General features: G+C 39.5%; 1 long non-coding RNA gene across 1 annotated transcript; it reads right to left on the reverse strand.

Annotated features, from left to right (window-relative positions):
• Positions 1 to 4,629: 4,629 nt before the first annotated feature.
• On the reverse strand, positions 4,630 to 8,718 carry LOC132377544 (uncharacterized). Its single transcript, XR_009506684.1, has 2 exons — positions 8,414 to 8,718; positions 4,630 to 4,678 (listed from the first exon to the last, which is right to left on the reverse strand). It is a non-coding gene; the product is annotated as an uncharacterized LOC132377544 (long non-coding RNA).
• Positions 8,719 to 9,185: the final 467 nt, after the last annotated feature.

A 9,185-nucleotide genomic window follows, 5' to 3' on the forward strand; every position in this document is an offset into this window, starting at 1 on the left:
GAAATATTTTAATTGGCCAGTTATCTTTAATATTGTTACATATCTTTATAAATGTAACTAAAGTTGTAAAGGAATATTGTGTTTAACTAAATTTCATCAGTTTTCCTGGTAAATGACTATCACAAACAAATAACATGTAACATGTAACTTCTGTTGTGTATTTAATATTTCAATATTTGAGTGACCTTTTATATACATTTTGTTTAATTAAGCATTGTCATTCATGGAGTGATAGGGTTGAGGATGATCCAAACACGAGGAAATCTGCAGATGCTGGAAATTCAAGCAACACACACAAAATGCTGGTGGAATGCAGCAGGCCATGTAGCATCTATAGGAAGTAGTACAGTCGACGTTTCGGGCCAAGACCCTTCTTTTAGTTAATCCTAGAAGGAGAAGGAGGATAAGAGGAGACATGATAGAGGTATACAAGATATTAAGAGGAATAGATAGAGTGGACAGCCAGTGCCTCTTCTCCAGGGCACCACTGCTCACAATATTAAATTCAAAAATGTCAGTTGTTCCATGAATATTGTTCCATGTATGCCATGTATGCCTTTCATTGTGTAGGGTTTAGAGTGTTTATAATCACTGGAAAAATTAAGCTTGTACTTCAACAGCATTCCATCTTTGAAAGAAATCTCTAGCTTGCGTCATCTGACCAATTTAATGGAGCTAAATTTACGGCTAAATCCAGTTACCAGGAGTGAGGAGAATTAGACAGTTTGTAATATGCCTGCTACCCAATGTGGTGAAATTGGGTAAGCCTAAGTTATTTATCATCAAGTTGTCTGATAAAAGATGTGAACTTATAACATAATGTGCGTGTTCTTCAGTAATTACTGTTTGAAATTGTGTTTGCATTGATTGGTGTGAAACCAGCACACCTGAGTTTAGTTACAGTAAAACCCAATAATCTGACGAGTGAAGAGTCCTGATGATTTGATATCTGACTCACCAGGTAACATTTGCCAGGTCCAGTGTCTAGCTTCTGTGTTTGCATTCAATTCACCTCGATCCTATTTCCCACATTCTGCTTAAACTGTGCGTGGTTCCATTTCCTACAGTCCCTGGGTGCCAGGTTTACCAGAAATTTATAATACTGTGCAATATGTTCAAAAAACTGTAGTTTTAAAAATGCTGCTATTAATTTAGTCAAGTTTACTTTCACATGTACAAATAGGAAATACAGGTACAATGACTGTACTTTCTGCAACTATATAAAGCACAGGTGAGGTCAGGAAAAAGGTCTGTTCTTATAATAAGACATTTATCAGAGAATATAATAAGGTAATTTTATTAATGCCCTGTTTTTATTCCACATTTTAACTTCTATTTCTTAAAAAATTCTTATTTCAATGAACTGATAGTTGTTTGACGATAACTGAATCAAACATGTTTAAAAGCACTGAGGCTGAAGGAGTAATTGTTTATTAAAATAAAAACAGAAAATTGTTGGAATTATTCATTAATTACTCATCTGCAGTATACCGTATACTCAAGAGTGTCAGGGAAGTGAAGTATGTGCAGTGAAAATTACAACTGAGAGGGTGCTCAGGAAGCTTCATGATAGGAGGGTGGATAAGTCTCCTGGAGCTGATGGAATGCACCCTCAGGTTCTGAAAGAAGTAGCTGGAGAGATTGTGGAGGCATTAAGAATGATCTTTCAAATATCGATAGATTCTGGCACTGTACGATGACTGGAAAAATAGTAAATGTTAATTCATTATTTAAAAAGGGTGGGAGACAGCAGAAAGGAAACGACAGCCCTGTTAGCCTGACATCAGTGATTTGGAAGTTGTTGGAATTGATTGTTAGGGATGAGATTACAGAATATCTGGAGGCACATGACAAGATAGGCCAAAGCCAGCATGCTTTCCCGAAAGGAAAATCCTGCCCGACTAACCTATTGCAATTTTTTGAAGAAATTACATACAGGGGAGACAAAGGATATGCAGTACATATGGTGTTCTTGGATTTTCAGATGGCCCTTGACAAGGTGCTGCAATGAGGCTGTTTGCAAGATAAGGGTATGTGGAATTACAAAGGAAGTTACTAGCATGGCTGATCAGGAGAAAAGAGAGAGTGGAAAAAACGGGATCCTATTCTGAAAATCCACAGGGTCGGTGCTGGGACCATTGCTTTTTACAATGAATTTGGACTAAGGGGTTAGTGGATTTGTGGCTAAATTTGCTGATGATACAAAGATAGGTGGAGGAGCAAGTAGTGTTAAGGAAACAGAGAACCTGCAGAGAGATTTAGATAGTTTAGTGCAAAGTAGCAGCAAATGAAATACAATGTTGGAAAGTGTATGGTCATGCACTTTGGTTGAAGAATTAAACGGGCAGACTATAACTTAGATGGGAAGAGTATTCAAAATGCAGAGATGCAAAGGGACTTGGGAGTCCTTGTGCAGGATACCCTAAAAGTTAACCTCCAGGTTGAGTCGTTTGTGAAGAAGGTGAATGCAATGTTGGCATTCATTTCTAGAGGTATAGATTAGGGATGTGATGTTGAGGCTCTATAACGCACTTGTGAGACCACACTTGGAGTATTGTGTGTAGTTTTGGGCTCCTTATTTTAGAAAGGATATACTGACATTGGAGAGGGTTCAGAGAAGATTCACAAGAATGATTCCATCAATGGAATTTGTGGAACGTCTGGCAGCTCTTGGGCTGAATTCCCTGGAGTTCAGGAGAATGAGGGGGGGGGGGGGATTTTAGAAACATTCCGAATGTTAAAAAACCTGAACAGATTAGATATAGCAAAGTTATTTCCTATGATAGGGGAGTTCAGGACGAGACGGCACGATTTCAGGACTGAAGGACGTCCATTTGGAACAGAGATGTGGAGAAATTACTTTAGTCAGAGGGTGGTAAATCTGTGGAACTTGTTGCCATGAGCGGCTGTGCAGGCCAAGACATTGGGTATATTTAAGGCAGAAATTGATAGGTTCATTAGCCAGGGCATCAAACAGTATGGGAAAAAGGCAGGGGATTCGAAATGACTGGAAAGATTGGATCAGCCCATGATTGAATAGTGGGGCAGTCTTGATGGGTTGAAGGGCCTACTTCTATTCCTAAATCTTTTGATCTTATTATGATCATGCAGAATCTGTACAGAAATGTGAAGCTAGCAATCCTCTGTAAATGCTGTCTTACCTGTTTAGTTCCAGAATTATCTATTTTTGACTTTCAGGGAACTATCCTTTGCATTTTCTTGTTGTAAGACTGTTTATTATTTTGAGATTATAATAAAAATGATGTAGCTTCCTGTCTTGCTATTAATTTCAATCACCACATAAAGAACTTCAGTTATGACACAGATGAACAGGATTCTATGAATCCAGCAAAGCAGTACAAGTGGGATGCTACATCAAATAATAAAAGTAGTAAGAAAATATTTGACCATCACCCTGACTGCCTCTGGTCTTAATGTATAACTGATCCACTTTTTGTGACTTACTTGGGCAAATTTGTTGAGAAATAAGCGCAGATTCTTACTGTCACTTCCCAATATAAAAACCAACTCACAAATGTGGAAGTCCAAAACACGTTTACTAACTTCCACGAGACAGTGGTACAGGAATTGCTAGAAATTCTGGGCAATCTACCTGCAGATTTGTGCCAGTGTTAAACTAGCACAGGGTATCAAATGGAAAGTCTTTGGCTGCAAATATAAAGGGGAAGATCAAGGTGAATTGTATATTTGTTAACAATTTGTATTTGTGGAATTTTTGGTAATTATGTAAATATGTTCATTTTTATGGGAATTCAATAAATAGATTTTTTAACAGTTATAATCTTTTAATGGACACATTGCAATTTCTCAGTGTTTCAAAACATCAGGGTAAGTTGTAACTAAAGTGGTGGAATTTGTGGAATATGGAATTATGAAAGGAACATCATCTTTAACTGGAGTATACTGGCAGTAGAATTAATAAGGGAGAACCAGCAAATGCAGTGTTTAAGAATATTCAGAAGGGTTTCTACAAGTCTTCTCTAACAGAAGAATTTCTATTTCCACAGAGGATGTTGGTGTACAAGGTTTCAGCATGCAGACTTAAATATCATATCTTGACAGGAACAGAAAATTGCTAACCTGGTAGAAGACAAGAACAAAAAATAGCCAAACTTTCTCAGGCCGGAAATGACTGATAAGATACTGCACACACCACTACTTTAGTTTTTGCTTATCACAATTGTTTGAATGGACCAGATGTCATATTTCCAAATTTGCTGAAGGTACAAAATTAGGTGGGACAATGGGTTGGCGGGAGGATGTAGAGAAGCTTCATGTGAAATAGACTGGCTGACTGAGTGAGCAAGAACAAATGGAAAAGCATCAAAAATGTGAAGTAACCCATAATGGTGAGAGATTGTGTAATGATGTTATGAGATATCTGGAGCCCATGTACAAAAAGCAGTGAAATCCCATGTGCAGAAACAGCAAGCAACTGAGACAAAAGATGTTAAGATTTATCGTGAAAGGATTTTAGTACAGGAGTAAATATAACTGGCCGAACTTATATAGGACATTGTTAGAATATAAAGTACATCTTTAGTCTCCTTACTGAAAAATAAATATACTTGCCCTTGAAGGATGATATGATTCACTAGACTGCTTGCAATTACTCCATATACTGATAAAAAGCATCGACTGTATTCGGTAAAGTGGCCTAGATAAAGCAGACAACATAATCAAAGGCCCAGCCACCCAAGACATTCTCTCTTCTATCCCTTCCCATTGGAGAGAAGATACAAAAGCCTGAAAACACAGTCACCAGGCTCAAGGACAGTTTCTGTCCCACTGTTGAATGGTTCTCTGCATAATAAGAAGGATTAGTGACCTCAGAATCCATTTCGTTTTGGCCAAATCAAGAAAGCGGGCAACAAATCATACTTGTGAGATTCTGAGCTAGTCACTGTAAAAGAAAAATAGTACTCAAAGTATAACATGATTGTCATTACAATCTGTGGGGCAAGTTGTTTATTTGAGTTTAATTCAGCAGCATTTATTGTGATGCAGTAATTTTTCACCATAAACTGTAAGTTGGCATTAAACAGCTTGTAACGAGGTATTTATTCTAATTTTCTATCAACACTATTTCAGGGAGCTGCTCAATATAGAATCCAATAGATAATAAGTGAACCATTCTACTACAACAATTACACATCATTTTGATGATTTTATAGCAATATGTTGTTCAATTCTCACTTGTTCACCAATTCACAATTCATTTTTAAAAATAACTGCCATACTTCCTTCAAAACTGATGCACATAATCCTTCAATTTTTTTAAAAAAGTGGGATACTTGAAAAGTGAGGAGATACAATATAGCAAAAATCTGAGGAAGTAGGATTGGAAAGCTTTTTAAAGCCAAATGACAATTAAACTAACCATAAAGGAGAAAATTGATGAAATAGGAAGGTAGTAATAGGCGACTGTGGATCCCAGGGGATCATGGGTTTAGGCTTCTGGTGCACTTTGTCCTCTCCAGGGTGCAAGCCTGGGCGGGAAGATTTGAAGAACCAGCTGTTGCCCATGCAGCAGGTTTCGCATCTCCACGTCACTGATGTAGTCCAAGGGAAGGGCAAGCGCCGATACAGAGGTTGCCAGAGTGAAGTTATAAACAACATTGAACTGCTTTAGGGACCCTGCACGATTTCTTCCTTGGGGGTCACTCCCAAAGCCTTTCCATAGGGTGGGTATGGCTGCAGGGCAGCGTATGTTTAAAATCACGAGTTTCCTTCTCCCAGGCGGGCTGCCATCCAAGGCTGACGAGCCCCACCTGCCCGAAGTATGAAGGTAAGCTAGTCAATAATCTGAAAGAGAATACCAGAAGTTTTTTTTCCCCAGATGTATGAAGAGTGAAAAAGATTTAATACTGCTTATTGGACAACTGGAAAAGAAATGCTGGTGTGGTACTTTTCTGCTTCACTGTCAGGGAGCAGAAGTGACTGTAGATGCACTTATTAAGGATAATGTGGTTGGGGAGCTGAAAGGTCTGAAGATACCTCAGGGTTCTGAAAGATGCAGTTAAACAGATTATGGATTTGTTAATAATGATCTTTCAAGCATTACATAATTCTGGAGGACTAGAAAATTGCAAATATCACTGCACTCTCCAAGATGGGTCAGAGGCAGAAAAAGAGAAATTATGGACCAGTTAGACTGAATTCAGTGATTAGATAGGTGTTGGAGTCCATTATCATGGATGAAATTTCCATATACTTAAAGGCGAATGACAAAATAGACCAAACTTAACATGGTATCCTCAAGTGGAAATTTTGCTTGACATTTTTTTTTGCATTGTTTGAGGAAATAACAAGCAGGATAGAGAAAGGAGCGAATTTTCTTTACTTGGATTTTCAAAAAGCCTTTGACAAGGTGTCACACAAGAGGCAGCATAACAAGTTCAGAGCCCACGATATGTCAAGAAAGGTATGAGCATGAAGATCTGCTGACTGGCAGGTGACAAAGAGTTGGAAAAAAGGACAGAGGTTTGGTTATCTGCCGCTGACTAGTGGTGATCCACAAGGCTTGGTATTGGGACTGCTTCTTCTCATGTTCTATCCCAATGAAGAAATTGATGGCTTTATGTCCAAGCTTGGCGATGATGTGAGGATAGGTAGAGGTGCATGTTGAGGAAGCATGGAGTCAACTGAAGGATTTAGACAGATTTAGAGAATGGGCAAAGAAGGGGAGATAGACAATATAGACAATAGGTGCAGAAGTAGACCATTCGGCCCCTCGAGTCTGCCCGCTCTGAAAAGAAGTCCTGCCTTTTAAAGTGTGCGCTCGACGCTGACGTCACTCGCGCCTGCAAGATAGAATACAATGTCGGGAAGTGTATGGTCATACACTTTAGTCAAAGGGTAAAAGGTGCAGACTATTTTCTCAGCGGGGAGAAAATTGAAAATTTAGACTTGCAAAGGGATTTTCAAGTTCTTGTGCAGGATTTTCTACAGGTTAACTTACAGGTTTAATCAGTAATGAAGGCAGGGAATTGCAATGTTAGCATTCATTTTGAGGAGAATATTAGAATGTTTTAATGTGAAGCTTTATAAGGTATTGATCATCCCACTGACTTTGGAGAGGGTTTGGAGGAGGTTCACTGGAATGATCCCAGGAAGGAAAGGGTTAATGTAGGAGAAGAGTTTGGTGGCTCTGGGCCTGTACTCACTCAAGTTTAGAAGGAATGAGGGGAGATCTCATTGAAACCTGTTGAATATTAAAAGACCTGCAGCAGACAGTGGATGTTTCCTATAGTTTAGGACCAGAGGACATAGCCTCAGGATATTGGGCCATTAGGAGGAGGAATTTCTTTAGAATAGTTTAGGATAGGTTAGGGAATAGGGTATTCCCTGGAGTGTAGAAGAATGAGGGGAGACTTAATAGAGGTATATAAAATTATGCTGGGTATAGATAGAGTGAATGCAAGCAGGCTTTTTCCACTGAGGCTAGGGGAGAAAAAAGCCAGAGGACATGGGTTAAGGGTGAAGGGGGAAATGTTTGAAGGGAACATGGGGAGGGGGGGGGGCTTCTTCACACAGAGAGTGGTGGGAGTGTGGAATGAGCTGCCAGATGAAGTTGTTAATGCAGGCTCACTTTTAACATTTAAGAAAAACTTGGACAGGTACATGAGAGGTGTATGGAGGGATATGGGTCAGGTGCTGGTCAGTGAGACTAGGCAGAAAAATGGTTCGGCACAGCCAAGAAGGGCCAAAAGGCCTGTTTCTGTGTTAGAATCATAGAACATTATATCATTTTGTAATTTTCTTTTAATACCCTCAAATTTGAAGGAGTGGTTTGCATCTTGTGACTGTCAGTTGATGAATGACTATCCAGAATCTACTTGTACTCGTCTTCCAATATCTGCTCCTTGTTTTTGTCAGGATATGAAGGACAGCAAATGATGAGTTGAGCAAGATGTGCTCAGACGCTACAGAATGTCATTCATTAATGAAACCTGCCTTTTCAGCATTTACCAGTAGTTCTTATAGAATGGTTTCAACAAAGTAAGACTGCAACCAGTGAAGTAAATGTGATCTCATCAAGCATCTAGAACTTCAGTACCTTTGTCACTTTCAAAATTGAGTGAAGGAATTTTCATGGATATCCGTCACTGTCTACTTCGACAAATACATTGAGAAAGGCAAGGTCAAGTCCAAGACGGACTGGGTAGTGTTTGAGTATGACTGAAACCAGCCCTGTCTCACACACCCCTGAAGAAGAACAGGGACAAGGATTCCACTGATGAAACCCAAAGCCCTGTGCAATTTCATTTGCTTCACAATCCTGTTCAGTATACATGAGGCAATTACCCGTGGGGTCATCAAACTCGTTCAATAGTTCCGATGTAGACAGACATATCCGATAGTTTAACGATTACTATCAGCCGGTACTCACTCTTTCTAAAACCTGAATTGTCCCGTTTTGTCAGTTTAACAAAGTTTCCGACGACCGTCTCTGCAATTGCTGGGCTGCGCTGTTTTATTAACTTCCAACTTCTCGCTCCACTTTTACATGTCGGCAGCCGTCTCGGCTTCATTTTAAAACATTTTTTAAAAATCCGGAGCAAACTTCGCCTTTGAATTTTAACGAATCGGGGGTCACGTGGTAGTGCAATTACGTCAAGTTAACGGTTTTTTAAACACTTTACCCCAAGTCAATTATTTAACAGAACAAGAATGCTTAATCAACGGCATATTTACAAGATATCTCACAGATTGTTGAAATAGCCAGTTCCAAATTTCCAAAGAGGACATAGGTTACTAACAGTCGGGCTGACGTCACGCGCTTGCGCAGTCTTGTTTCACTCTTCCCCGAGTTACCGAATGCCTTCGCCTGGAAATCCTGAGTCGTCCACTCACAGCCTTCTTGCTCCGAATCCGTATTATAGCTTTCAGTTCCCACTGTTTTAAGAACATCTGAGGTAATTTATTAAAGTTTTTTGGTCAGACCCAAAAAGATGGCGCCGAACGGAGTGTTCAAATGCCGGATGTCTGGCATCCCTATGGCTGAGGGGAGTGAATAGCTTCAGAGTGATTTTCAGTTCCTAGAATACTCCGGCTTTTGAAATTTGAAGTTCAGTGCCCACAACGGGGTGGCTGAGGTTCAATGCAGCTCATCACTGCTACTGATTAAGGTCAATATTTTCACCCAGTTACACAAATAGAAA

The sequence above is a fragment of the Hypanus sabinus genome, chromosome 18 (genome assembly GCF_030144855.1).
Source record: "Hypanus sabinus isolate sHypSab1 chromosome 18, sHypSab1.hap1, whole genome shotgun sequence".
Taxonomy (NCBI): Eukaryota; Metazoa; Chordata; class Chondrichthyes; order Myliobatiformes; family Dasyatidae; genus Hypanus; species Hypanus sabinus.